General features: G+C 45.4%; 1 protein-coding gene and 1 non-coding gene across 3 annotated transcripts in view; one reads left to right on the top strand and one right to left on the bottom strand.

The window, feature by feature from the left end:
- The window catches only part of SYNPO2 (synaptopodin 2), a 155,722-nt gene that overhangs the window by 48,459 nt on the left and 80,489 nt on the right, over positions 1-26,774 (bottom strand). The gene's annotated exons all lie outside the window — the stretch shown is intronic.
- LOC114815696 lies at positions 3,405-3,542 on the top strand. Its single transcript, XR_003763499.1, has one exon. It is a non-coding gene; the product is annotated as a small nucleolar RNA SNORA7 (small nucleolar RNA).

The raw sequence follows: 26,774 nt of genomic DNA, 5'->3' as shown, positions 1-26,774 counted from the left end.
GGCAATTTAAAATAAATTGCAAGTAGAGGGAAGCCTCAGAGTTGAAAGATACAAAAATATGTATGGGAGTGCTGTGTCAGGGAGGAGAGAGCAGAGTTCCCAAGTGCTTAGAGTTGTTTATAGTCATTTGTAGGGTTGTTAATGGTTGTTTCCATAATTAATGATGACAATACCCACAACCCCAGACATGGATTTTATCCAATACCAATCATGAGCTCAACAGGTTTTTCAGAGTGGGGAAGGCAGGGTGTCTTCAGGCTACCAGTTGACAAAATTAAAATCACTAAAGGAACCTGAGGTTCATGAGCACTTTTGTCTAAGCACTTCTCTAAGATTTGGACCATCTTCTGGAGAAGCCGATTGAGAGGCGTGCAGGGAATGAAAAGTTTAGCAATTCCCCATTGGAACCCTCCACTAGCAGTTGTTACCCAGCTGTTGGATGTCAACCAGCAAACTTTGAGCCAGAAAGTAATGGACAAGTGTTAATTCTAGGGTTAAGCTCTTCTTATGGGTCCTGTCTTATGCAATGGCCCGAGATAGCGATAGGCGACAACGTCCACGTAAGGACTTTATGCTGTCCTTAAGCCTCCAGTTCAGAGTCAAGAAAGTTCATGGGACTCCTCCCTCCTGAGCCTCCTGGGCACGGCTGGGTTGGAGTGAGCAGTCAGGCCTGATGGAAAGAGCAGGGGACTGAGAGTGTGGAGACCCTGGTTCTAACTCCTGCTCCACCTCAAGCCTGCTGTGTGACCTTGGGCAAATTACTTAACTGCTCTGTGCCTCCATTTTTCATCTGTAAAATGAGTTGTAAATACGTGTTTTCCCTCTGAGTCCCTTATTGGACAGGGACCCTGTTGTAGAATTTGAGCCTTGGCAGGGACTGGGCCTGTCTCTGATGTGATTAATTCTGTCTACCCCAACTCTTAGCGTAGTGCATTAGCTATTGTAAGCGCTTAATAAATGCTATTACAAGTAACTCTGGAGGTCACTCTGGGGATGAGCATAGCAGCATGGCGTAGGCGATAGAGCACGGGCCTGGGAGTCAGAGGTCATGGCTTCTAATACCGGCTCCATCACGTGCCTGCTGTGTGACCTTGGGCGGGCAAGTCACTTCACTTCTCTGTGCCTCAGTTACCTCATCTGTAAAATGGGGTTTAAAACTGTGACCCCTTCATGGGACAAGGGACTTGGACCAACCCTATTTGCTTGGATCCATTCCAGCATTTAGTACAGTGCCTGGCACATAGTAAGCACATAAATACCATTATTATTATTATTATGAGGAGATTGGATTCAGTCCAAGGCTAACCCCTGGGTTTCCAGCAGCCCCTCCTTCAGCACAGCAGGGAAATAAAATGGAATCATTGTTTTCCAGCTTCTAGCTCATTGGGAAGCCACTGGCTATGGCTAGAGTCTCAGCTGGCACCTCAGGGCACCATGGCAAGGATTGGGAGGGGACGGTCCCGTCTGGCTTGACGTCCCCTAAAATCTGAGGCTCCAAAGTCTACCTTTGCCTTTTCACACCCAGACCAGTCTCCTGGATGGGACCCCGAAAAAAGCTTAGCCATTCCCCATTGGAACCTTCCACTAACAGTTGTTACCCAGCTGCTGGATATCAACCAATTAATGCTATTTAGTGAGCACTTATTAGGTATAGAGTGCTATAATAAGTGCTTGAGAGAATACAATAAATAGGATAATCTCAAGGAGATTATACTCTGACAGGAGGGCCAGACATGAAAGTAAATTACTGTACTGATCTGACCTGTTACATTAGTATTTTGTCCAGCACTTAGAACAGGAAGCACTAGGTAAATGACCAGCTTGGTGATCCACCAGGCCCAGAAGGGAGATCAGATCAGGGGTCTCCCTGGGAGGAGCCAAGACCCTGATTGCCCTCTGCTTGTTTCATCCCTGTCAGTCAGTCAATCGTATTTAATTAGCACTTGTGTGCAGAGCCCTGTACCAAGCACTTGGGAAAGAACAATATAACAATAAAACAGACACATTCCCCACCCACAATGAGCTTAAGGTCTAGAGGGGGAGAAGGATATTAATATAAAAAATTATGGATATGTAGATAAGAACAGGGTGGCTGGGAGGGGGGATAAATCAAAGGAGGCCAGTGCAACGCAGAAGGGCATGGAAGAAAAAGAAAAGTGGGCTTAATCAGGGAAGGCTTCTTGGAGGAGATGTGGCTTCAGTAAGCCTTTAAATGGGGGAAGAGTCATTGTCAGATATGAGGAAGGAGTGTGCTTCAGGCCAGAGGGAGGACGTGGGTGAGAGGTCAGCGGGGAGGTAGATGAGAAGGAGGTAGATTATGTGTTTGTTCATTAGCAGAGCTCTCACTCTTCAGAGCAGCCTCCTCTTGGGGGTGAGGGGTGGAAGAAGAGGTGGGAAGCAGCATGGCCCAGGGGAAGCAGTATGGCCTATTGGGTAGAGCACAGACCTAGGAGTCAGAAGGACCTGGGTTCTAATCCCAGCTCCGCCACTTGTCTGCTCTGTGACCTCAGTCAAGTCGCTTCACTTCTCTGTACCTCAGTTCCCTGTAAAATGAGGATTAAGACTGTGAGCCCTTGTGAGACAGGGTCTGACTCCAACTGGATCATCTTGTATCTGTTGCAGCATTTAGTTCAGTGCCTAGCATATAGAAAGCACTTAACGAATGCCATTTTTAAAAAGGGGGCTTCCTATTGACCCGAGGCTTAAATTTGCTATAGCAAGTGCTTGAACCTCAAGGGTAATTGGATTTTCCCTGGCCAGGGTCTGCTCACACCCTGTGTCCCACCTGCCCCTGTCGCTCAGTTCATTCCCCGCAGACCCTCTGGCAGTGAGGGTCAGGTCACAAGGCATTCTGCAACCCTTTCCAAAAACAAGTGTGGGCTTGAACCTGATCTCTGCAAGGAAAGAAATTAATCAAGAAGCGATTCAGACTAGAGGAGCTTTAACCCCGGGCACTTCCCTCTGGCTTAGACTGTGAGTCCCACAGAGGTCAGGGCCTGTGTCCGAACTGGTATCCACCCCAATCCATTAGTGGTATTTATTGAGTGCTTACTGTGGGCAGAGCACTGTGCTAAACACTTGGGAGAGTACAATGCAACAGAGTTGGTAGACCCATTCCCTGCCTACAAGGACCCCAGTGCTTGGAACAGTGCCCCGAGATACCAAAAGCACTGAACACATGCCATAGAGAAGTGGTGTGGCCTAGTGGATAGAGCACGGGCTTGGGAGTCAAAAGGGCCTGGGATCTAATTCCAGCTCCACCACTTGTCTGCTATGTGATCTGGGCCAAGTCAGTTCTCTGTGCCTCAATTGTATCATCTGTAAAATGGGGACTAAGATTGTGAGCCCCATGTGGGACAGGGAATATATCTAACCTGATTACCTTGTATCTACCCAGCTTTTCCCTCCTCTCAGGATTGAGCCTGGAGAGTTTCCAGTACTCTACCAGTCTCAGCTATGGGAGGGAGAATCAAGCAGAGGCCTACCCATTCCATTCCTGGCTTGGGCAGTGGCTAGCGAGCAGAAGGCAATCTGCTACAGGTCAAAACTCATCTGTTCTGGGCAGCAGCGGCACGGGAGAGAGTCAAGAGCGGAGACTCAAGTTGGCTATGCGGAAGGAGGCAATGGTAAACCACTTCCGTATTTTGACCAAGAAAACTCTATGGATCCACTACCAAAATGATTGAAGATGGAAAGTGGGGCTTTCTGGGAGGGACTTTCCATGGAGCCTCTATGGGTCGGAGATGACTCGACAGCATAAGACAGGACAAGGCCCGGCTTTTAGTACAGTGCCTGGAGCCCTGAACAGGGCACAGAACAGCTCCTGGGGCAGATGAGAGTGGAAAAGCAGTAGTCGGTTGATGGCGGGGGAGACAGGCGGGGGAACAGCATCCTTCCCCTCCTCCATCCCCCCATGCCACAGACAGATGGACACATGCAGAAATGAATAGACTAGACACTCTAGACTAGGAGAGATGTACGGCAGATCAGAAAGGTAATAATAATAATGTTGGTATTTGCCAAGCACTTACTATGTGCCAAGCACTGTTCTAAGTGCTGGGGTAGACACAAGGTAATCAGGCTGACCCACATAGGGCTCACAGTCTCCATCCCCATTTTACAGATGAGGTAACTGAGGCACAGAGACTTGCCCAAGGTCACACAGCTGATAAGTGGCAGAGCTGGAATTAGAACCCACAACCTCTGACTCCCAAGCCCTTCCTCTTTCCACTAAGCCACGCTGTTTAGTTGGCCTGACCCACAGATGGACCACTTTACTCTTTGCTCAGGTTCAGACAGTAAGACTGTAAGGGAACGGTCAACCTACTCACTGTTCCTTCTCATCCGTCTCACGGCTGACCCCTTATCCATGTCTCCCCTCTGGCCTAGAACTCCTTCCCCCTTCATATCCACCAGCCTACCACTCTCTCTCCACCTTAGAGAAGCAGTGTGGCTCAGTGGCAACAACTCGTGCTTGGGAGTCAGAGGTCATGGGTTCGAATCCTGCCTCTGCCACTTGTCAGCTGTGTGACTGTGGGCAAGTCACTTCACTTCTTTGTGCCTCAGTTACCTCATCTGTAAAATGGGGATTAACTGTGAGCCTCATGTGGGACAACCTGATTACCCTGTACCTACTCCAGCGCTTAGAACAGTGCTCTGCACATAGTAAGCACTTAACAAATTTTTAACTTAAGCACTAACATTATTATTATTATTATTATTATTTCAATGCTTCCAGCACAGTGCCCGGCACATAGTAAGTGCTTAACAAATGCCATCATTATTATTATTTTTCAGAGCCTTATTAGAATCACATCTCCTCCAAGATGCCTTCCCCAACTAAGCCCTCACCTCCCCGACTCCATCTCCCTTTTGTATCACAAATGCACTTGCATCTGCACCACTTAGAACAGTGCTTGGCACCTAGTAAGCGCTTAACAAATGCCATAATTATTACCATAGTTATCATTATTAATATTCACCACACCCTCAGCCCCATACCACTTGTATGCATATCCATAGTTTATTTAAATGCTTGTCTCCCCCTCTAGACCTAAGCTCCTTGAGGGCAGGTGTCACACTCATCAATGCTTAGTACAGGGTCCTGCATACAGTAAGTACTCAATAAATACCACTGGTTGATTGAATGGTGATCGTAGTCTGGGATACCTTTGCTTGTGTGATTCTTAGATTAGGGGTTCCATGTGGAGCAGAAACTCTGACCTAATTATCTTGTCTCTACCCTCAGTTCCATTTACCCCAGTACTTGGAACAGAATAAATGTGGAAAGGAAACCGTAATTATACCATTTCAGCTTTTCTGTGCCAGGACAAGAAAAATGAAACACAAAGATGTTGCAGATTTTTATAATATTTCAAAATTAGCACTAACCAAGGCATGTGTCATTAATCCCTATTCTCCAACTGGTTTCTGTGGAGAACTTTCAGGCTTTACTGCAGATCAAATAATGTATCCAAGTTATGAGCTGCTCAAGAATGTGGGCAATGTTTGCAATGAAAATGCAGACCAACCCTTGGGCTAAAAACAATTCAAATAATGTTTGGTAAAGTGTATGTTCTGGAATGTTGACATCAAAATAACTTTCAGCAGAGGCCATCGCTTAACATCTCCGAGAAATATTACTCCTTTCCCATTACTCGTTAATTTCTTGCATAAACCCTAAGTGTATTATCCATGAATTGTGGAATTTCCACTCTCAATTTGGATTTAAAAGTATTAGGAACTGCAATTTCCTCTTTATTATGACATAGACCATAAAGGAAGAAACTAAATTTCCAAGTGATTAATTTTATTGGCAAAATAATTTTAAAGTTAACGTAATTAGCTGCATGCAATGGAGGAGGGCATACAGTGTGAAGTGGAAGAATCAAAGGACTGAAACCATTTAGTATTTAAAATCTTTTGTTTAATGTAGGAACTAAATCAAGAGACCCTGGTACTCTCTCTCTGCAAAAATCAGCTTTTGAGATTTTTGCCTTTCCAAGAAAAAAAAAAAACTACACTGGCAGTAATTTCAGGCAAAAACTTTTCTGATGAGACTATAACCTTCATTTGCTCAAGTGAGACTGCTAAGTAAGGAAAGCTGAGCTTTCTCTTTTTGCTTTGAATTGACCAGAAGCTCTTGGTGGGCAGGGATACTGTCTACCAAATCTATTGTTTTGTATTATTATCATTAGTAGTAGTAATAATAATCATTCTAATAATAATTGTGGGATTTGTTAAGTGCTTTCTAGGGGTCCAGCACTGTTCTAAGAGCTGGGCTAGATACAAGATAATTGGGTTGAACACAGACCTTCTCTCATATGGGGCTCACTGTCTTAATCCCTATTTGCTGATAAAGTAACTGAGGGACAGAGAAGTTAAGTGATTTGCCCAAGGGCACACAGCAGACATGTGGCAAAGCGGGATTAAGACCCTCATCCTCTGACTTCCAGGCCTTTACTCTTTCCACTAGGTCACTTTGCTTCTCTAACCTTGTATTCTACAAGTTTTTAGTAGACTGCCCTGCACATAGTAAGTGCTCAATAAATACCACTGATTGACTGGGCTTAAAAAAAATAATCCTCCCTTTAGAAAGCAAATGGTCATCTGAAAGTTCAGTGAGCAGGACCTCCATGATAGGCAGTGTGTATTTTAGGTTTTGAACCAATTTGAGTGATAATTTTGCCTGTTTCCAAGTTTTTGAGAAAATATAATTTGGGGAAAAAAGGGAAGAGAACCAATACTTCAAAACCATTCCATTAAAGAAGCCCCCCCGACCTGTGGATCACGTCACCTCACTTCTGAGGAGTTTTATCGCCTCCTGTTCCAGATCTGAGGGTCCCAAGCCCAAACTGGAAGTGGGAATGAATCCCTAAAAAAATCTCCATCTATCTGTGTACAGAAAGGCCCTTCAGAACTTCACAGAGACTCCCAGAGGTCCCCTTTCTCTCATTCTCCCTCCCTCTGAAAACAGTCCTAAAGGGCCAAAACAAAAGAAGTGGAATTCAAATAGATTATCCTCTTCACCTCCTTAATGTCCTGTGCTTCAGTTTCATTTCTTTGGGCCCTATTGAATGTTCCCAACAGATAATCAATCAATCATGTTTTTGAACACTTACTGTGTGCAAAGGACTGTAATAGGCACTTGGGAGAGTACAATACAACAATAAATGGACACATTCCCTGCCCATAATGAGCTTTCAGTCTAAAGGAGACAGACAATATGACAAATAAATAAATACATAAATATAGCCACATAGCCCTCACAAACCACAGAGCGAGGCGTGTAGTCCATTTGCTTAAAGGACATGGAATTTCATCCATCTGTCTGCTCTAAAATAGAAGAACCAGATTGTCCTTGGTGCCTGGGTCCCTCCCTAGCAGCGTCATATTATCACCACCCAGCAAACGGAGCTAATTCCTGGGATGCCGGGGGCACTGGGTGGAGACTTCATCAGAGGAGATTCTAGGAATCGGTGAGGTTCTAAAGAACATTGTTAGAGGGCGACAATTGGCGTGGGCTGAAGGTCAAATGCTCGCCCCTCTAGAAAAGTAAAAATTGCCTGGTTCGCCACTAAGCAAAGGCCCAGAATCCCTCTTTCCCCTTTTCCTTTTCTCCCACTCCCTTCTGTGTCACCTGACTTGCTCCTTTTGTTCTTCCCTCCTCCCAGCCCCACAGAGCTTATGTACGTAGCTGTCATTTATAGATTTATATTAATGTCTGTCTCCCCACCCCAGACTGCAAGCTCACTGTGGGGAGGGAATGTATCCGTTTATTGTTGTCTCGTACTCTCTCAAGTGTTTAGTACAGTGCTCTGCACGTAGTAAGCACTCAATAAATACAATTAAATGGATGAATGAGACGGTAGTAGAACTCAGGTCCTGTGACTCCCAGGCCCATACTTTTTAATTTTTTCCCCACAGCTTTCAATTGACAAGTGATCTTCTTAGAGGGCTAGAGAGCTAAGGGCTTGCTTACTCAGGGCCCAGAGGGAAGCCAATGAGTGGCTTCTAAAGAATCATCAGTCCCGTCCATTAGCTGTGAATCGTGACTTGAATTGGGACGTGAATCGTGCATCCTGTTCCGCTAACTCCACTTCCTGAATTTCCTCTCGGTGCTCTACCTTTGGATGCTGAGCCACTAGGATTATGCTCTTCCCAATGGATTGGTTCCTGAGGTGAGGGTAGTAGAAATGGAAGTTTCCTTGGTGCTGCAGAAAACGAGGTGTCCTGGCATATTTTTCTACATTTAATTTGCTTCAACAACTAACTGAAATAGTAAGCTCCTTGAGGGCAGGGATTGTTTCTTCTAACTATGTGGTACTCGTCCATGTGCTTAATACCAGCTTTGCACACAAGAAGTGTTCAGTAAATAGAGTTGGCTTTGCTTTCTGAAAGTGGGAGGTTTTGCTTTTTTCAGTCTTTCCCCTCCTTAGCCTTCCCTTTTAATGTGTCATAGGTGGCTAATTTAAAACATAAATTCCTTGAGAATTGGGGCCAATCTCAACTTTCTGTTTGACACACATATACTCTGTATATTAAATTATACTCCAAATAAAATAAAAAATGGCATAGAATTAATGCACACTGTTGTTGGGTGGCTAATTTTTAGCTTATATTTTGAAACTGTGATTTTCTGTAGGTACCAACGTAGTACAATGTTTTGCACACAGTAAGCACTCTATAAATGTGATTGAATGAAAGGAACCTAGCCAACCTATCTCTACCCCCCGACTTACCCCCCCCCCCAATCTCCACTCCCCGACATTCACACACATTGTTGTTTTGGGCAACATTGTTGTGATGGAATTGCATCACCTAAAATTGCAAAACTCCCGTATTATCTCAAACCATGTTGGGTTACCATGCACTGCAATTCCCTTGTAAAATGTAATGTAATTTGCTGATCCAGTCTTATTTATGAGTTTCTATACTTGCTTGGTGTGATACAGTTTCATAAGTCACTATTTGGTGGCATGTTGTATTAATGTTGTTTATTTTTCATTGTTTTCGGTGGTCTGAAAAGTTTTAAGAATTCTTTAGTTTCAAAAAATGGATGTCTCCATTTAATAGGAAACAAAAGCCAACAACTGCCTGATGTTTCATTTTGCCCTAATAACGTGTCAATTTCATGTTCACATCTGATCTCAGCGGCTTCTGATTTCCTAAATGGGCATGTTGCCATGAAAGTAGAACTCCTTCTGACTCTGTCTAGGTTACAATGAAACTAGGATGAGCCAATTGTAAAGCATGAATTAAAATGGGGATAAGATCTGTTTTCTTTCCCCCTTAGACTACGAATCCCATGTGAGATAGAGGGACTCTGTTCAATCTACTTAAACTACTTCTACTCCAGTGCTTGACTTTATTTAACAAAAGTCACCATGTTATTACAAATTTCAGAGTTCAAGTTCAGGAGATGGTCTACTGCTTTCAAAACAGAGTAACTAACCATTAGACTGTAAATTTCTTGAGGACAGGGACCTCGTGTCTTCTGTTATATGCTCCCCAGGGCTTAGTACAGTGCTATGTATTCAATAGGTGCTCAGTAAATATCACTTGTTTGACTCTAATTAGCCAACTGCCTATCATTCAAGAAATGAATGATCTGTGCCAGAAAAAAATAGCAGAGAATGTGGATTTCATTCATTTTGCAGTGTTTCTCCTAAGGATTAGACAGGCAAATAAAAAATAATGGGCCAGTGATTTCTTTTTTTTTTTAAAGCATGGCTGATGTAGTTTTAAAGCGAGCCCCACCTCCAAGAATCGTTTCATCATCTTGTTATTAAGAGGCTTTCTAGGTCTCAGTCCGATCTGCCAGCTCAAAGAGGGCAGAGGGCAACGGCAGAAGCCGTGGGTCGAAAAGTCCTACTTCAGTGATGTCTGGACGTGTCAACTTGCTAGTCTTTGCTCTTTTCCTCTGGTGGACATCCAGTGCTAGCAACCCAATAAGAGGTGAGGTAATGACTTCCAAAATATGGGTTTGCTATGTAGGGAGTGCAGCAAATTTCCAAACTGTCTGCCTGCTGCCCAACAGGGCCCTACCCCGGTCGACCAAGAAAGAAACTCCGGGTAACATGAGCAAGCATTGCATCTTGGCTCTTTGTTATTAATATGGTATGACGCCGCTCGCTATTGCACCACCACCCTGCCGGCTCTGTCTGCTGGCCGGTCTGCAAAGTCTCTTCTCCGAGCAGCCGGTGTGGGACTCGTCCCTCGGCCTCTCCGACGAGCCGAGCGGCATGTGAAAACGAGTGCCCGGGTGGGGGAGAATGGAGACGACTCGTCTCCGCGGGTCCTGGCTGGAGGCTCTGGGATGGAAATCAAGTTGGGGGGGACAGATGTGTGAGGGGAGAAACTGGGGTCCATAACCAGCCAGGGGTCAAACGAATGGCCTCGGGGGCTCCTGGATGTCTCTGCCCGTGACTGGCTTCCTGGCCCATTTTCTGATCTTTCCCCTTCAACTAGATGGTCTCCTAGGAGTGTCAGTTTCTTGCTCATTATCACCTCATTAAGATCCCAAGAGGAAAGTCTTGCCATTTGGCAGGGTATAAATCAGGGTATCTTAACAAAGTGATAATGAGGGCCCAACTTCCTGTGCCCTAAGGAATACATATCTACCCAGGGAAGCAGCATGACGAAGTGAATAGAGCTTGAGTCTGGAAGTCATGGGTTCTAATCCTGACTCCACTTGTCTGCTGTGTGGCCTTTGACAAGTCACTTCACTTCTCTGGGCCTCAGTCACCTCTTCTGTAAAATGGGGATTAAGATTGTGAGCCCTATGTGGAACAGGGACTTTGTCCAACTCAATTTACTTGTATCCACTCCAGGGCACATAGTATACTATGTATACATAGTACATGCCTGGCACATAATAGGCACTTAACAAATACCATTATATGTATGTGTAAATATATATATATTTTTATATATATATAAATACACACATATTTATGTACATATATTTATTTACCCACCCTCTTTTGCTTGGTTTCTTAACCCTTAACCCTTGTTTGATGACCCCTATCCCTTAACCCTTGCTTGACGATCCCTATCCAGAGTGGCTCAGTGGAAAGAGCACGGGCTTTGGAGTCAGAGGTCATGAGTTCGAATCCCCACTTGTCAGCTGTGTGACTGAGGGCAAGTCACTTAACTTCTCTGTGCCTCAGTTACCTCATCTGTAAAATGGGGATTAACTGTGAGCCTCACGTGGGGCAACCTGATTACCTTGTATCTCCCCCAGCGCTTAGAACAGTGCTCTGCACATAGTAAGCGCTTAACAAATACCAACATTATTATTATTATTATCCCTTATGAAACTCCATGGGCAAGGCGTGCTGGTGGTTAAGAGATTTTGTCTCAGATGCGTATGTTCACGGATTCAAGGAACCCCATCTGCAGAGTTCTCTGGTGATTGAATCTGCCCATTACTTGGCCACTGCTTTCAAGAAGGGAGATGAGGTCTTGGGAGAATGAGGTGGAAGTGAATAGGAGATGTAATAATAATAATAATAATGTTGGTATTTGTTAAGCGCTTACTGTGTGCAGAGCACTGTTCTAAGCGCTGGGGTAGACACAGGGGAATCAGGTTGTCCCACGTGAGGCTCACAGTCTTCATCCCCATTTTACAGATGAGGTAACTGAGGCCCAGAGAAGTGAAGTGACTTGCCCACAGTCACACAGCTGACAAGTGGCAGATCTGGGATTCGAACTCATGACCTCTGACTCCAAAGCCCGTGCTCTTTCCACTGAGCCACGCTGCTTCTCTACTTTTTTCACTCATCCAGATCCCAGTTAATCTGGGTTTTCGAGTGCAGAAATTGGAAGGGTGACCGCTTTCATAGAAAACAAGCTGCAGTCATTGGTCAGTAGCGCAAATCTTGGGGGGAGGGGAAGTCCAGGAGGCAATAAAATATGCTCTTATTGGACTGGTGGGTGGGCAAGTGTGACTTGTGCCTTTGCTGGGTAGTGGATGGATTTCGGGGTCGGGGGAAGGCTTCCCATGTCTCTCGCCCAGATTCTTATAGACAAATTGAGTATTTTGGGTTTTAGAACCTTAATAATTATGGTACCTGTTAAGTATGTAGTATGTGCCAAGCACTGTTCTAAGCAGTTGGTAGATTAATCAGTTAATCTGGTAGTTAGCAGTTAATCAGGTTGGACACAGTCCCTGTCCCACATGGGGCTCACAATCTTAACCCCCATTTTACAGAAAAGGTAACTTAGGCCCAGAGAAGTGAATTGCCTTGCCCAAGGTCACACACAGCAGACATGTGGTGGAGTGAGATTAGAACCCATGCTCTATCGACTAAACCACGCTGCTTCTCACCTTCTAATTTGCAAATCAGAGGTAAAGTCCCTCGGTACCTGCCATCTGTGCTGAAGACTCTGGGGGGAGGGGGGGGGCGGGGGCTGGGGAGGAAAGACTGGTAAGGGGAATGGAGTAAAGCAGGGGTGTGATGGTGGGACTGGAATTGAACTCCCAACCCCAAGAGCAGGAGCCCAGCCGGCGGTATAGTTCAGTGGAAAAGTTCCTGAAAGCAGGACTGGTGCTGGTCAGACAAGTCTCTTGATTAAAGTGTTTTCATGCTCACATACACAGGGCTGAGACAGAGCACCTAGTGGTCTGAAGCTGGGGCTACTTGCAGTGGCTCAGTGGCAGATAACAATAATAATAATAATAATAATAATAATGATAATTGTGGTATTTGTTAGATGCTTACTATATAATAATTATTTTGGTATTTAAGTGCTTACTATGTGCCAAGCACCATTCTAAGTGCTGGGTAGAAGGTAAACAGGTTGTACCTCATGGGGCTCACAGTCTTAATCCCCATTTTCCAGATGAGATAACTGAGGCACAGAGGAGTTATGTGACTTGCCCAAAGTCACACAGCTGATGGGGCAGAGCCAGGATTAGAACCCATGACCTCTGACTCCCAAGCAGCATTGTACTATACGCTGGGGTGGATATAAGTAAAGCAAGTTGGACACAGTCCCTGTCCCACGTGGGTCTCACAGTTTCAATTCCCATTTTACAGATGAAGTATCTGAGGCTCAGAAAAGTGAAGTGACTTGCCCAAGGTCACAGTAGAAAAGTGGCAAAGCTGGGAATAGAACTCCTGACCTTCTGACACCCAGGCCCATGTTCTATCTACTAGGTCCTGATGCTTTTCAGGAGTCTGATGTCAGAACCAGACCTGGAGAAACAAAAGAAAAAATGAAGGGCAAGATGAAGCCCTCCTTGGCAGCTCACCACTGGGACACGCAGTCGGAAGGAGCCATGCGTATACCGCTCACTCAGAAAATTGCGGTGAGTTGTCGCCTTCCATTTTTTCATTTTTGTCAGTCAGCCAGTCAATCGTATTTATTGAACACTTACTGTGTCTAGAGCACTGTGCTAAGCGCTTGGGAGAGTAGAATATAACAATAAACAGTTACATTGCCTGCCTGCAATGAGCTTACAGTCTAGAGGGGAAAACTAGCTTGCCTCCAAGGAAGGCTCAAAATGCACGTCACCTTATAGGTACTACGTTCAGCTCTCGTTCAGTGTGAATGTTGGTTTTGTTCTTGGGTAACCTTGCATTAAGGAAAACTCAGGCTGTAGTGTGAAAGCTGCCAGCTCGCGCACCCAGCTACTCGGGTAACGCGGCCGGCCGGGCCCCGAGAGGCTGGTTTTAGCAAAAGACCGTTCCCTAATCCTCAATCCATCAATCGTATTTATTGGGTGCTTACTGTGTGCAGATCACTATACAAAGCGCTTGGGAGAGTAGAGTATAACAGAGTATAACAGAGCTGGTAGACACGTTCCCTGCCCTTAGGTAAGAGGCATGTTGAAAACCTGTGCAAAGGCAGAACTAAGCATAATGGTTCCAGGCACTTATTTCCTCTGGAAATCGTTAAGACAAAGTGAGTATGAGCATTTCCTCCTCCCCCTCACCCATATGTATCAGTTGCCGCTGGGCTTTGATTTCTGTTTTCTTTGGCCTCCACGCCCCAAGTCAAGAAGCTCTGCTCACTTCGTTCCCAGTTTTCCATCCCACTCCCGCTGTCAGAGGAAGAACCTCTTAAATTTGAGACAAGGGGGGATAAGCTCCCTGGAGCAAACTGCTTCTCTCCCTTTTGTGGTCAGACTTACACTGCTGCCTTTGGAAAAGACAGAGATATTGGGGCAAGAAAGAGGGAAATGGTGGTGAAAGGAAAACAAAACAAAAGCAAAAACCTCTAGTGGAAAGTGGGTAGCCATCCCAGAGCCTCCTTTCAGGGCCAGAGGTGGGGGTGGAGGGAAGGAAAGTGGCTAGTTAGCCACTAAAAGAGACAGTAGGTACACAACTGGGGTGTGTGGGTAGAGAAAAATTAGGGTGTCTGGGCTGCAGCTGCTGGTGATCGATGAGAAGGGTAGGGGAGGGCCTAGGGCCCAGTGGCCTAAAGTGGTGTTTGGTTGGGAAAGTCATTCTCTAGCATCATTCTCCTCAGCCCATTGCAGCCCTTTAGCCTCTTATCCTGGTCTTCAACTTGCAGAATATAACACCACCTCCCATCTTGGCATGCTCTTGAACTAAGAAAATACCACAGGAGTTACCCATTTCAGAAGAGCTTAAGGGCAGGCATAACTGGGAGGATAAAGGGAGGAGGTGAAGTCTGATGATCGAAAAGACCTCATTTCAGGCATCATAATGGCCAAGAAATGAATGAATTAGTGAGTTTGTAAATAGCAAGGAATGCCAGCTAACTGACTGCCCAGAAGACCTCATTGTATGGTCATTCTACAGATGCCTAGAGGAAAGATTTTTGAGGGCTGAAGGGCAGTGCTGTCTAGAAGCAGACAATGGGAACCAATATGGAAATTCTGATGGTTGAATCCTCTGGGAAATTGTAGTTGGTGCACTGAGAGAGGATGTTGATGTTAAAGGGAATTTCTGAAATCTCAGTAAAATGAATGACCCCAATAATTCCCGAGTCTCACAATGGACAGGGAAAGAAACATACTAATAATAAGTGTGATAATTGTGTTTGTTAAGCATTTACTATGTGTTAAGCACTGTTCTCAGCACTGGGTGGATAGAAGTTAATCAGGTTGGACACAGTCTCTGTCCCACATGGGGCTTACAGTCTACGTAGGAGGGAGAACAGGTATTGAATCCCCAAGTGGCTTAGTGAAAAGAGCATGGCTTTGGAAGTCAGAGATTGAGGGTTCTAATCCTGGATCTGCCACTTGTCAGCTGTATGGCTTTGGGGAAGTCACTTAACTTCTCTGTGCCTCAGTTCCCTCAGCTGTAAAATGGAGATTAAGACCGTGAGCCCCACATGAGACAACCTGGTTATCTTGTATCTCCCCCAGTGCTTAGAATAGTGTTTGGCACATAGTAGATACTTAACAAATACCATTATTATTATTATTATTATTTTATAGTGAGGAAACAGAGGCCCAGAGAAGTGAAGTGACTTGCCCAAGGTCACTCAACAGGCCATTCCTGCATCATATGTAGTTACTAGAAATACAGATCAGTATTCCCTCCAGGCGATTAGAAATTCCAAAATGTTTTTTTCTCCTGAAATATGACCCGACACTTTATTTGAAAAGAGACTACAGATTCTGGAGTCATTTCGGAAAAGGTCACCCACTGAGGAAGCAAATCATTCACATTCTACCAATGGAGCATTCCGAAGAAATGAAGTGAAGCTCACTTGGCGGTGGGATTCATGTCAGAGGTGGGCCGCGGGTTAGCTTTGCTACAAGAGCAGATGCACCCCTCCAGAATAACAACTCCACTCTGGTGCCTCAGGATGAGGAGGGCCATTACTCTTCAGAGTCAATGGGGCCAGCCTCGCCCACTTGGCTCTCTCACCACAGGAAGGGGAAATGGAGGGGCCGATGGAGAAGCACAGTCTGTGGTCTTTTCCCAAAGTCACTGGCTTTTTGAGGCAGAGTTCAGCGAGCAGAGTTCAGCGATGTTAGAATCCCTGCCTGTTGCAGAGGGCAGCAAAGCTCAACTCATCTGGAGCAACTGGTGTCATTGGGCGGAAACATTAGTGTCTCTTCTCTCCACGCTCATGGCATAGGAATTGCCTTGGGGATTCCAACCCTTCCAATCCATTGGCGTCACCTTCCTCTTTCAGGGGCTCTTCCCTCATTTCGGTCTCATTCTTTCTGACTGACTGGACTTCTTGCAGTTTCAGGATCCCCTAAGTCCTCTTCCCTTTGGCCTGATTTTTCTCTTTATTAATAGCAATACTATTAATAATAATAATGGTATTGTGCTTACTATTTATCAAGCACTGTTCTAAGCACTGGGGTAGATGCAAGGTAATCAGGTTGGACACAGTCCCTGTCCCACTTGGGACTCAGTCTCAGTCCCCATTTTACAGATGAGGTAACTGAGGCACAGAGACGTGAAGTGACTTGCCCAAGGTCACAGAGCAGAAAAGTAGCAGAGACAGGATTAGAATCCATGAACTTGTAACTCCCAGGCCCATTGCCCATTATCTAAATGGATGGATAATAATAATGGTATTTGTTAAAAGCTTACTATGTGCCAGGCACTGTACTAAGCACTGGGGTTGATACAAGCAAGTTGGGTTGGACATAGTCCCTGTCCAATGTGGGACTCAGGGTCTCATTCCCCATTTTATTCAGTCGTATTTATTGAGCGCTTACTGTGTGCAGAGCACTGTACTAAGTGCTTGGCAAAGTACAATACTCCCTCCCCATAATGAGCTCACAGATGAGGTTAATTAAGGCACAGAGAAGTGAAGTGACTTGCCCAAAGTCACAGAGCAGACATTTGGAACCCATAACTTCCTAACCCCCATGCCTATGGTTTTTCCACTAGGTCATGCTGAATTTTTGCTATAAGGCTCACCTCACACACTGAACACATCATCATTATTCAAATAGAAAACCACACTCTGTCAGGGAAGACATTGGGAAAAACCCCTATTCATCAATTTTTCCCTCATCATCCCAGTGCGTATTAACTTTAGATTGTCAGTAGGACTTGGTGGTTTTCCCCTCAGTTTTACACCAAACTTGGGATTGTGGGCCAATAAGACTCTTTTTTTGCTTCCTAATTATTATCAGTTTCAGGCCCATACTTTATTTTTTTTTTCTCCTGGATCTCATTTCTAGACAGATACTGTCTATAAATTCTGCCTTTTTAGCCATCAAATAAATTTCTCGTCCCTTAATATGCAGTCAACACATACACCCAACATACCTATATGCTGTATCAATTACCCACTCATACTCATCCATCTATTCAGATTTTCAGTCCATCACTCATCCATCCCAAGTCTGTCAACATGGTAAGTCTCCTATTTCAGACTGAAGCTAAACTGATTACCCATTTAATGCTCTGATAATACAAAACTTATCTGACACCTTTCATCTCCATTTCTTTCACCACGGCTTGGCTGGGGACAGATTTCTTCTTCTTACATGCCTAAGTGGGTTACATACACAGCTCCCTATTAGGAACTGTAGATGTGTCAAGATGAGTAACAAATATTTTTGTAGGTTTTGCTGTGCCCAAGGACCACAGCTATTGCTGTCAGTGAGGTCAACATTTTATTCTGAAATGTGGAGTCAACCAATGTAATTTTTCACTATTGATCTCACTGGTCAGGTAGCTTGTTCAACCCCCAGAAGGCCTTTTGACTGACTGGTCAGAAGTGTGAGGGAGGAATGAGAGACTCCACAGTCAAAGTTATTGTCCTCAAGAAATGACCAAATATGGCGGCAGTCATAGATTTGTACAAGAGAAGCAGTGTGGCTCAGTGGAAAGAGCCTGGGCTTGGGAGTCAGAGGTCATGGGTTCAAATCCCAGCTCAGCCACTTGTCAGCTGTGTGACACTGGGCAAGTCACTTCACTTCTCTGGGCCTCAGTTACCCTATCTGTAAAATGGGGATTAAGACTGTGAGCCTCACGTGGGACAACCTGATCATCTTGTATCCTTCCCAGCTCTTAGAACAGTGCTTTGCACATAGTAAGCACTTAACAAATGTCATCATTATTATTTGGATCCCTCCTGTAAGTTCTAGAGGTTTAACAAGGACAGGAGAGAGTGTGATCTCATGAATCAATCATCAGTAGACCTCACCAAACTCTGGTTCTGTTCCCAGCACCATAGCTGACTTGCTGTGGTTTGATGTGAGGAGGGGGACTCTTCTAGCCTCCATTTTGAAAATGGAGGTTGAACCTGGAGATTTAGCTCTAAGCTCCCTGAAATGAAATAAAATGAAATAAACTCCCTGATTGTGCCTCATTCAGGATGTCTCCTTTGAAGAGTATTCAAGAGAACCTTAGAGAAAGTTCAGCTATATGTCATTCAAAAGAAAATTTAGGTGACGAAACACAAAGAAGCTTAGGCACAAGTGAAGAAGACCTTTTCCAGGGAATATTTGGAGACCAGTGAATAGACACTTAGAGAGATCTAAAAGTTTTTCCAAGTTGTCAAGAGTTACGGATGAAAAAACAACAACTTTAGAACATAGGGAGAGAGTTGGACTGCATGAAAATAGGCTGGAGTTTAAAAGACAAAAGGATGAATGACATGAGCCACTCTGAAGCAGAACCAGTGATTTGGAATTGTATTCTGGATAGATAGAATGTTGATTGTTGGGTTTGCCTGAGAAATGTGTTAGCATTTTCAAAGAAGCTACACTGGAAAAATAACCTTACTGAATGGGTGGGTTTTTTTGACTCTTTAAACCAAATTAAGTGAAAGGGCTACTCTTCAGAGAACTTGAAAGAGAAATGTGGTCACCTTCATTTTACTCCAGTGCAATTATTTTTCATTATAGTGGATAACCCTAGGGACACAGGCCTCCAGTCTTTGCTATTATTGCTTCCTTTCTGCTTTTTAAAGGCCATGTCCTTCCTTGAGGGGACTTTTGGAAAAGCAAACAAATGCACCACCAAATCTTGCTCCATCAGCTCGCCTCAGGATGTGAATGTGTGAACCTTTTCTTTTTTTTTTTTTTAACATAGGAAGAATGAAATGTTGTCCAAACTGTTCCATGGTAAGAGTGGGTGCTGAGTCAGAAACCCATGTCACCATACTAGGGAGTGGATTCTCTGTACTGTTTTCTAATCCCTCTCAGACCTGGGCCACACTCAAAACAGACCAGGATGGGAAGTTGTGGGGGGAATGAGTGTTACTCTATCTTGGGCATCCAGGAAAAAACTAAAGCATGTAAAAATTGGTTAGGAAAATGAGGCAAGGGAGAACCCAGAAGGTGCCCCGATCTCATCTATCTTGCCACTGACCCCTTTCCCACATCCTCCCCCTACCCTGGGACTCCCCCTAACCCCCAATATGCGGCAGACCACCACTCTCTCCTCTGTCAAAGCCTTATTAAGGTCACATCTCCTCCAAGAGGCCTTCCCCGTTTAAACCCTTTTTTCCTGGGCTCCCTCTCCCTTCTATGTCTCTATGCACTTGGATGAGAGGCCTTTGGGCATTTAATATCCATCCCACCCTCAACCCCACAGCATTTATGTATATATCTATAAATTATCCATTATAAATTAATTTATATTCATGTCTGTCTCCCCCTCTAGGCTGTAAGCTTGTTGTGGGCAGGAAATATGTCTCTGTTGTATTGTGCTCTCCCAAGTGCTTAGTACAGTGCTCTGCACAAAGTAAGCACTCAGTAAATACCACTGATTGATTGATGATGGAATAAGAGAGCCATCAGTCTATCAGTGGTATTTACTGAGTGGTTACTTGTGTGTAGAACAATCAGTGGTATTTATTGAACATTTACTGTGTGCACTAAGTGCTCATTACAGTGCTATGCACACAATAAGCGCTCAATAAATATGATTGAATGAATTAATGCAGAACACTGTTCTAAGTATGGCGAGAGGATAATACAATAGAGCTGGTCGACCATGTTTCCTGCCCACAAGGAGCTCATGGCCTAGTGGGGGAGACAGACGTTTAAATAAATTAATTATGGAAGTGTACATGAGTGATGTGGGGCTGAAAGTTGGGGAATATCAATTGCTAAAGGGTACAGAGCCAGTGCAAAAGAGGACCTATAGATATTCCCTGCCCACAAGGAATTGACAGACAAGAGGTGGAAAGAGATATTAAAATGCATTGCAGATGGGCATGTACATAATTGCTGTGCTATAACAAGGACACTTTATCAGTTTGTAAAAAATGAACATTCCTGTCAGTGAAAGGGATTCTCAACAGCACAATAATAGGCACGACAGAGAGGGCATGTAAATTCAAGCAAAGAAGATAACTTTGCTTCCTTCCCAAGGTACACTGTGCCCTGAATGCAGTTTCTGTTAGCAGAAGTGGAGGTTGACTTCATGATGAAAATTAGGGTCCCAACCTCCAAAACTGACTCCTGCCACCTCCTCTATTTCTCCCAGCCCACGAGGGACTTGGGATCCTCTCTCCCTGGGGCTCTGAGACCTCCAGGGGGCAATGACTCCCACCATCATACCTCTGCCTTCTGAGGCAGATTCTCTCCACTGCATGCTTTAGGAAATTTCCCCTCGGTGACAGGAGCCTCTACTCCGGATTTTAATCAGGGGGTCTCCTGAGGCTAGATTGTAAGCTCCTTGGGAGCAAGAATTCTGTCTACTAACTCTTGTATTCTCCCAATTGCTTAATACTCTCATCTGCACAGAGCATTCATTCATTCAGTCAGTCATATTTATAGAACCCTTAGGTTGTACAAAGTGCGTGGGAGATTACACTATAAAAATAAGGAGACACATTCCCAGCCCACAACGAGCTTATAGTTTAGAGGATTCGCTTGATAAGTATTAATTTTTTTAATGGTATTTGTTAAGCGCCTACTATGTGCCAAACATTGTTCTAAGCACTGGGGTAGATTCAAGTGAAGTAGGTTGGACACAGTCCCTGTCCCTCATGAGGATCACAGTTCTAAGTAGGAGGGAGAAGTGGAGAACTGAGGCATGGAGAAGTTAAATGACTTGTTCCAAGTCACGCAGCAAGCACTTGGCAGAGCAGAATTAGAACTCAGGTCCTTTGACTCCCAGACCCGGGCTCCTTCCACTAAGCCACGCTGCTTCTCTGACGAGTGAATGATCGAGGTTCTAAAATCGAGGTCATGACAAACCCAGGACCCGGCAGGGCCGATGGAACTACAACGGTAGCCGGACTTTTGACAATGCCATCCAAGGTGAAAGAGCCGTCAGCGGGGGCCCACAAATATTCTCTGAGCAACAGGCCCAGATTCTGACAGTCGTATTTGGGGGCCTGAGACATTCAACTGGATTCATCATTTTCTGGGCACAGCACAGAGTTAAAAATAGCCTGAAACCTAGCCCCAGATCAGGCAGGGTTGGGAACGGAGTAAAATAGGATCACTGGGCTTTCAGGAACAGCTTGTCTTAGAGGGAGGTGAGAGCGCCCTGCTCTTAGCGTCCTGGCCTGCTGTACCAGCTGCCCCAGAGCCTAGCTCTAATATAATAACTGTGGTATGTGTTAAGCGCTTACTAACCACTGGGATAGATATGAGATAATCAGAGTGGACATAGTCCCTTATGACTGTGGTATTTGCTTAGTGCTCACTATATGCCAAGCACCGTGACAAGTACAAGAAAATCATGTTGGACACAGAGAAGCAGTGTGGCCTAGTGGATAGAGCACAGGCCGGGGAGTCAGAAGGACGTGGGTTCTAATCTTGGGTCTTTCATTTGTCTGCCGCGTGACCTTGGGCCCGTTATTTAATTTTTCTGTGTCTGTAAAATAGGAATTATGACCTTAAGTCTCTTGTGAAACGTGAAATGTGCCTAACTTTATCTACCCCAGTGCTTAGTACAGTGCATGGCACATAGCTTAACATATACTATTAAAAAAAAAACAACCCAAGAAACACAGTCCCTTCCAAATGAGGCTCACAGACTAAGTTGGAGGGAGAATAGGTATTAAATCCACATTTTATGGATGAGGAAACTGACACAAGGTGAAGTGACTTGCCCAAGGGAAGGCAGCAGGCAAGTGGCAGAGCCGAGATAAGAGCCCAGATCCTATCACTAGGCCCCACTGCCTCTCTTCAGAATTCTTTGGTGCCATAGCAACGACTGGCTCCCTCACTGCCTGTCAGCAAGCACCTAACGGGACTTGCCTCTTTCTCATCAAAATCAGTCCTCTGGCCCTCCTTCTCACTGAGGTTCTCCAGGAGGGAGGAGAACAGTCGCCAAATTTGATAAACGCCTGTGCTCCGCAGGGATGGGGGCTGAAAAATCTTTGGGTCTGGTGTCTTTCAACAAACACTCCACTGAAGTCCCTTTCCCTCCAGGAAGTGATGCGAGTGGTCCCTGCATTACTTAGAGAGTAATCTTCAGGGTCTCACCCATAGGGTTTTCTCTCTCTCCTTTCTCTCTCTCTGCCCCCCTCTCTCTTTCCATTCACAGAACAGCTAAACATCTCTTAAAGTACTTGAAAAGCCTTCGACTGGAAATGTAACCATTTCCATAATTCCAGGCACCTGGGTGTCAAAGAGGGAGTCTTTTATTTTTAGCACTGGGAGCCACTCCACCTACTATATAAGGCCACCTCGGGGATCCAGGGTGAAAGCATTAGAGGGCCACAGTGTCTGTTCTGCATAAGATTGGGACTTTGTCCGCTTTGACACTGACTTTGACTTTGACACTTTGTGACTTTGTGACTTTGACACTTTGATAAGACTTTGACTTTGTCTGTTTCTCCTATGACTTTCTTCCTCAGAGGAATATGCTGATATCTAGTCTTAAGGGCTTCCTCCACCACTAATAAAGTTTCCAGCATTGTTGACTTCAACATCAGAGCCTTTGGAAGAGTGGATGGGGGGATGCCAAGGGATGAAATGGTGAGGTTCACCAGTAATGGTCCCAGAAGTCAAAGACCCCTCTGCAAGGTGACCCCTGTTGCCTTTTCCTATCTAGTGATTTGCTCTTTCAGCTAGGGTGACTCTCTTCCCAAGGGTCTTGGGATCATTCACCCCTCCATTAATTTGTCAAGGAAGCAGCACGACTTAGTGGAAAGAGTCAGTCAGTCTGAGAGTTAGAAGGTGATGGGGGTCAAAGTGCTGTGTGACATTGGGCCAGTCATTTCACTTCCCTGGGCCTCAGTTACCTCATCAGTGAAAGGGTATTGACACTGTGAACCCCACATAAGACAGGGACTGTGTCCAACTTGATTTGCTTCTATCCACACCAGCGCTTACCAATACAGTGCCTGGCATGTAGTAAATGCTTAACAAATACCACAATTATTATTATTTATTACCAGCACTCTAGAAGTCTCTTCTTGAAGGCCACATCAGTCTATGGAAGATAGTCCCTAGAACTTCCGTGAAAAATGGTGGGCGCTTTTGTTTCTTCATAGGCCCACACACTTTGTCTGGTCCTCTCGGGGGGACCTCACCTTCCGAGACAAAGCCTGCCTACCTCTTTCACTTAAATCTCAAGGGATCAGGGACTCATCTGAGGTCTAATCAGGAAGAGAGGAATGGAGTTGGTTGTATTGCTTTGAGCAGCATAGACACGAAATTCTGGTCTAGCTCCTAGTATAGGATCTTCTTGGGAATTCCCTCTGCACTCTAAACTTGTTGTGGTCAGGGAATGTGCTTACCAACCCTGTTGTTTTGGACTCTCCCAAGTGCTTAGTACAGTGCTCCATAAATACCATTGATGGACTTAGTTGACTGGATGACGAGGAAGTTCCAACAGAACGGATGGTGGCCTGGCCTGGCCCTCGTCTGTGACAGAAGTAGGGCAGAGTTTTGGACCAAACCCCAGTGCGTCTTGTGGTCTAGGCTTGTCAGTGAAGAGTTTGTTGTGGAAAAAATTCCCGCATGTGCAAACAATTTGAAAATCCCTTAGAGAGAGCACTGGAGCCACCGCCGTGATGAATGTCATTTGTTCCCTGAGGTTGTCTGTGTTTTTCTCAGTAATTGTACTGCCTGGGAGTGATATTCTAATTCAGATTGTAACATGCATGGGGCATGTTCCTCCCAAACAGAATGGTATTTAATAATGAACATAATAATGGTATTTGTCAAACACTATGTGCCAAACACTGTACTAAGCACTGGGGTGGATACGAGCAAATCGAGTTGGACACAATCCCTGTCCCACAGGGGGCTCACGATCTCCACCCCCATTTTACAGATGAGATGACTGAGGCCCAGAGAAGCAAAGTGACTTGTCTAAGGTCACACAGCAGCCAAGTGGCAGAGCTAGGATTAGAACGCACATCTCTTGACTCCCAGGACAGTGCACTTTCCACCTGAGCCCATGGCTAAGAATCCAGCTGACAGTGAGTGGCATGATACAGAATTAGACTGAGAGGCAGGCAGGGCAGCACAGAGGGGGACACAGATGTTAACTGGGCCAGAGGGCTGGTGTTCAGGGCGCAAGAGTTGGCATCTATGTGGATTTTGATGCCAGCTATGCCAGGGGCATGATACTGACTCTGTAACTTGGAGGATAAACATCTACCATCCCGCAAATCCCCTGTAGAATGTCAGCTCATCCCTCTAGACTAGTAAACTCGTTTTGGGCAGGGAGTGTGTGTGTTATTTTGTACTCTCCCAAACGCTTAGTACAGTGCTCTGCACCCAGTAAGCTCTCAATAAATACGACTGACTGACCGACTGACTGCAAGGCTGTTTCAAAGAGGGAGAGACAGCTCTGAAAACTATAGTGGGTCGGAACGGAATAACTCGGCCTCCCCTCTTTCAGCAAGAGGCATAAGGGCCCTGACACCCGTTGGTGAAGTGAGTCGGAGCTAAAAGGCCCAAGCTGTCAGGCTCGTGAAAGATGAGCCAGAGGGAGACCTACCATAAACGGTAGCTAGCAGAGCATCCACATTCCAGAAGCGTGAGGCCCGGTCCACAGCTGGGGAAAGCAGGGGCAAGAGAGGTTCTTCAGGGCAGCAGAGCTAGAGCCCTGGACAAAACTCCAGAAGCAAAGAGCGCAGGCCGGGGTAAATCTGCGGGGAGTTGATGATGATGTTGGTATTTGTTAAGCGCTTATTATGTGCCGAGCACTGTTCTAAGAGCTGGGGTAGACACGGGAATCAGGATGTCCCATGTGGGGCTCACAGTCTTAATCCCCATTTTACAGATGAGGTAACTGAGGCACTGAGAAGTTAAGTGACTTGCCCACAATCACACAGCTGACAAGTGGCAGAGCTGGGATTCAAACTCATGACCTCTGACTCCAAAGCCCATGCTCTTTCCACTGAGCCACGCTGCTTCCCATATCCTTCTCCCCCGAATCATCTCCTTGTCCCCGCAGGACCATCCTTTGGAACTGTGGTACTCATGAAAAAATGTGTCCCTCTTGGAGGCTTTAAGGAAGCAGCTCGTGGCTTCGAGGCAGCATCTCTGGAGCCTGGAAGAACAGGATTTCCCGAAAGGGAAGGAAGAGCCCGGTGAAATCATTAACGCATCCCCTGAGCTCCTGGCTCAGCCTTGAGCAACCTGTGGCACTCAGGACATCCCCGCTTCTTAACAGCTATTTCCAAATGCCAGGCTTGGGCAACCTGTTGCAGCTCACCTGGTGCCACACATGCGTGCTTTTTTGAGCTGCTCTCCCTTCAGAGTCTGAAGAGCATTCCTTCCCAACTTCCTTTCTCTTCACCACCATTCACCCCTCCCTCCAGCTTCAAAAGCATTACTGAGGTCACAGCTCCACCAAGAGGCCTTTCCTCGATCAAACCCTCCTTTTCCCTGGCTTGCTCTCAGCCAGTCTTTATTTTTTATGGTATTTGTTAAGCACTTAAGAGTGCCAGGCACTGTTCTAAGTGCTGGGGTAGATACAAGGCAGTCAGGTTGGGCACAGTCCCTGTCCCACATGGGGCTCACAGTCTTAATCTCTGTATTTTCCAGATGAGGGAACTGAGGCTCAGAGAAGTGAGGTGACTTGCCCAAGGTCACACAGCAGACAAGCGGCCCAGCCGGGCTTAGAACCCAGATCCTTCCAACTCCCGGGCCCATGCTCTATCTGCTAGGCCATGCTGCTTCTGAGCGCTTTTTTGAGTGCTTACTGTGTGCAGAGAACTGTATTAAGCGCTTGAGAGAGTACAAAATAACAATAAATAGGCATATTCTGGAGGGGAAGATGAGCATTTATACCAATAAATACATTACAGATATATACCTAAGTGTTGTGGGGCTGGAAGGGGGGATGAATAAAGGGAACAAGTCACTGGGATTTGTGATCTTTGGACATTTGGTATTTGCCCCACCCTCAACTCCACAGCACTAATATACATATCTTTAAAGTATATATTATAAATTACTTGTTCATATTAATGTCTGTCTGACTCCCCCTTTAGATTCTAAGCTCGTTATGGGCAGGGAATGTGCCTGCTAATTCTGTTTTATTGTACTTTCCCAAGTGGTTAGTGCAGTACTCTGCATATGGTAAGCGCTCAATAAATACCACTGATGGATTGATTGATTCTCTTCCACTGGCCCAATATAGATGCCCGGCACCAGGAACTGACAAGGCCTCAAGCAGGCCTCTGACTCTTCTGCGTCAGTAATTCACCTCTGATGCTGTAAGGCACTTACTGGGTTTGCTATTTATTTAACCAAAGTATTATGCAAGAATATTAGTCCCTAAAACTCCAGCTCCCGGGCAGTCCGTGGCTGTCTTTAGCATTAGAGTAGGTTGTCCATTAGCCTTGGGGAGGAATACTTGAATAAACCAAAGGATTGCTTTTGTGAATGTGTGTGGTGTGAGGAGAGTGGTGATTAACATGTCCAAGAGGGGCTGTGTTGGTGATAT

The sequence above is a fragment of the Ornithorhynchus anatinus genome, chromosome 12 (assembly GCF_004115215.2).
Source record: "Ornithorhynchus anatinus isolate Pmale09 chromosome 12, mOrnAna1.pri.v4, whole genome shotgun sequence".
NCBI classification, from domain to species: Eukaryota; Metazoa; Chordata; class Mammalia; order Monotremata; family Ornithorhynchidae; genus Ornithorhynchus; species Ornithorhynchus anatinus.
The sequence above is the reverse complement of the archived record's forward strand: the minus strand, read 5'-3'. Positions and strand labels throughout refer to the sequence as shown.